Genomic DNA, 3,114 nt, shown 5'->3' with positions numbered 1-3,114 from the left:
GGTGTCTGCTGCCTGCTCTGCCCCTCCTTCTGTGGGAAGAGCTTGGATTCCAGAAATACTCACAAGCACTGCTGTTCTGAAGGGTGGGATGTGCTGTTCCTCCTCCCTGTGCACTGAGCCTCCTCCTGGGCCAAGATCACTTCCCTGGTCACAAGGGCCAGGGGTGGGGTCTGTACCCAGGTTCCTCCCTGCCCTCCCATTATTCCTGCCTTCCCTTTTTTTCCCTCTACCTGTAGCTGCTGAGGCTTCTGCCTTCTTCCGCAGTGACTCCTCCCCATGTATACACACACACACATACACACACACACTCACACACCTTGTTTGTGTAGTAGGCAGTTAGGCCTGAGCAGATAGGACAATAGGCCAGTACGGAAGGTCACTAGAATGGAAAACCCTGGGTACCTAGCAACGTGAAAAACTGGACTGAGACCTTGTCCTTTGGGTAACCTTTCCTCCCTGAGCATATTCTGGTTTTGCAGTTTAGACCCTTTGACCTTTCATATCACTGGTTATGTGGTTCAGGCCCTCCCCTGACCTTTCCTCCCCTGGCATGTTGTTATCAATGTGGGTTAGACACCCTTAGAGGGGAAATGAACAAGGGGACCAAAGAATAGCCCTTGAGCATTAAGCCCCCAGGACAATGAGGTTCTGACTGGCATCAAATACATCTTGGCCTCAGTTATGTTTCAGCTCCACGCTCAGAAAAGCAGCAAAACCAGATGAGTGAGAACATCACGGATATCAGGATCTATTGCATTGACTGATGACCTTCGACCCTGAAAGGACACACCTGGAAAGTTGATGAATATTTAATTGGGCTCCTCCCCTGAAACCTCCAGACAACTGCCCTTAAGAGGTAGGACCTTCTTCCAAAGTAAGAAGGAACTTGGCTTCTGAGGCTTATGCCTTAGTAAGAAATGATCTTCTCCTATAGTTCGAAGAGGGAATTTTTGGTTTACTGATCGTTCCCAATGTTCTCCACCTGACAAATCCTAAATGAAGTCTATTTAGGGGAGTCACACTTTTATAACTCCATCCTAATTCACAATATAGGAGTTTAGACTTGCAAAAGCATGGTTTTGCAACTATCTTAGATAATTGCTAGTATAGAATCAGCATTTTAGAGCTCAGGGTTAAAAATCCTCTTGTAGGAGCCACACTACATAAATGGGAATGCTAGGGAGGGGACCTGCCCGACATGGGTTCCATGGCCTTATTTCCCCCAACCTCCTTAGTTCCATGATAAAGTATGGAAAGTAAGCCACTGCTTGACCTACCTAAGGTAAGTTAATGCTCAGGGAACCCTCTCCTGGTTCTTGACCTTGCACGAAGAAAAGAACCTATGGGGCCTTGAAAGTTAAGTCCCTTTGGCCCTGGAAACTAGAGACATTATATTTCAACAATGTAGTTTAAGTACTTGAATGTCACAATGTATGACAAAGATTGGAGAAAATGTTTCTTCTCCCAACTTTTATAGGGTGTGATTCTTAAATACTTTTATGATGTCCAAGGTATATTCACGGATATGTATTGTAACAATTATGGGTGTGTATTTTTTTTGCTAAGATTGTAGTTTCTCTATCTTGAGAAGGGAAATATTTTCATAAATTGTTTTTATTTTAACACTCTCTTGTGATTTGAGTTCTTGACTCTGAATTCTTCTCTTAGCTGAACTCAGGTACCCAGGTTGCTCAACTGAGGGCCTAACTCTGCAGGTTAACACCTGGTGCCATGTCACCGCTCACAATTAGACAAGCAGAAGCTTGGGGTGTATGTATCCAGGGCGTCTCCCACAGCTCTGTGTGGAGTGCACAGTAGCCTTCCCACGGCCCTCTCTCATCCCCATTTGGCTCTTATCTTCAGAGCAGAAGCTGGTGTGACCTCAGGAATTCTTGTCACAGGAATGTCACCTCTTTGTGTATCATATCATCTATGGAACTTTATAAATATTTCAATGCCCAGGTGACACCTTAGAAATGTTGCTTCGGCAGCTGCCCAGCTGAGGTGGATGCCCAGCCAGAATGAGACCCCATGATGTGGGGATGGGGATTCCCCTCCCCCTCTCCTGTGCACAGGGAAGGTCTGCAGGTTCTATTAAAAATGCAGATTCTGACTCAAAGGTGTTTGGTGGACCCAGCAGTCTCCATCTAACAAGCTGTCAGGAGAGGCTGATCATACTGGCCTGCAAAGCACTTTCAATGGCAGGGTTGATGGGGACCCCTACTCCCTAAAAGGACAACCTACCCACTTAACCCCACCCTTGGCCTGTGCTGTGTCCTGGCCATTGGTCTGTCAGCACCACACAGAGAGCCCCAGGGATCCCCAAACCCAGGGGATTATTTATTTGTGTGACACAGAAACCCAGCTGGGCACCAGACCTTCCCCGAGTTCTCAAACTGCTGGGAAGGTTGGATTTCTTCCTAGCAGGAAGGTCACAGAGGTGACTCTAGGGGTGAGAAGGGGTCGTCTGAGTGATGACTGGTGAGGGGATCCACCTTATGTCTTTGGGTGTCACAAGCCTGGTTTCTGCTTCCAGGGACAGAATCCCTGTGTGAGCTCCCTGGTTCTTGAGGGCCATGATTTTAGGGAAATCTTCTCTCTCCGTGTCTGTTGGCTAAGCCGGTCCATGTGCTCCCTGACCCTCGGGGCAGCCTCTGTCCTCTGCCTGAGGAACTTGCTTGTGGTCCCCCTGACTTCCCCATGGTGGTACAAGGCAGGAAGTGGGGAGCTGCATAAGGTCCCCACTCTCCCTGAGAGTGTAGGTGCTCCTAGTCCCTTAGAAGGAGACTGTGGGACAAAGTGGACACATGGGAGGGGCCCAGAAGGGTCTGTGTATGGAAATCAGGCTCCTTTCCCATCTCCTTCATCAAAGCCATGTTACTTTGTTTATTTCCTGTGTTTGGTGTGTTCCAATGTCGCCCCCTGGAGGGCATCAGGGGGCCTGCGGCTGCATCAGGGATGCTGACCAGGCTCCAGAGGGTGGGAGCTGACCCTGAGTCCTGGGCCAATCACCTCCCACCCAGGAGGAGCTCGCTGTCCCTGAGGTTTCAAGGAAGGGCCTGGTGAGGGCTCCTGTGGGGCTTCCAGGAGAGGGTGCTTGCCTGGGGCTCTGAG

Source organism: Myotis davidii, unplaced genomic scaffold (assembly GCF_000327345.1).
Source record: "Myotis davidii unplaced genomic scaffold, ASM32734v1 scaffold2107, whole genome shotgun sequence".
Classification (NCBI taxonomy): Eukaryota; Metazoa; Chordata; class Mammalia; order Chiroptera; family Vespertilionidae; genus Myotis; species Myotis davidii.
Note: the sequence above shows the minus strand (reverse complement) of the source record.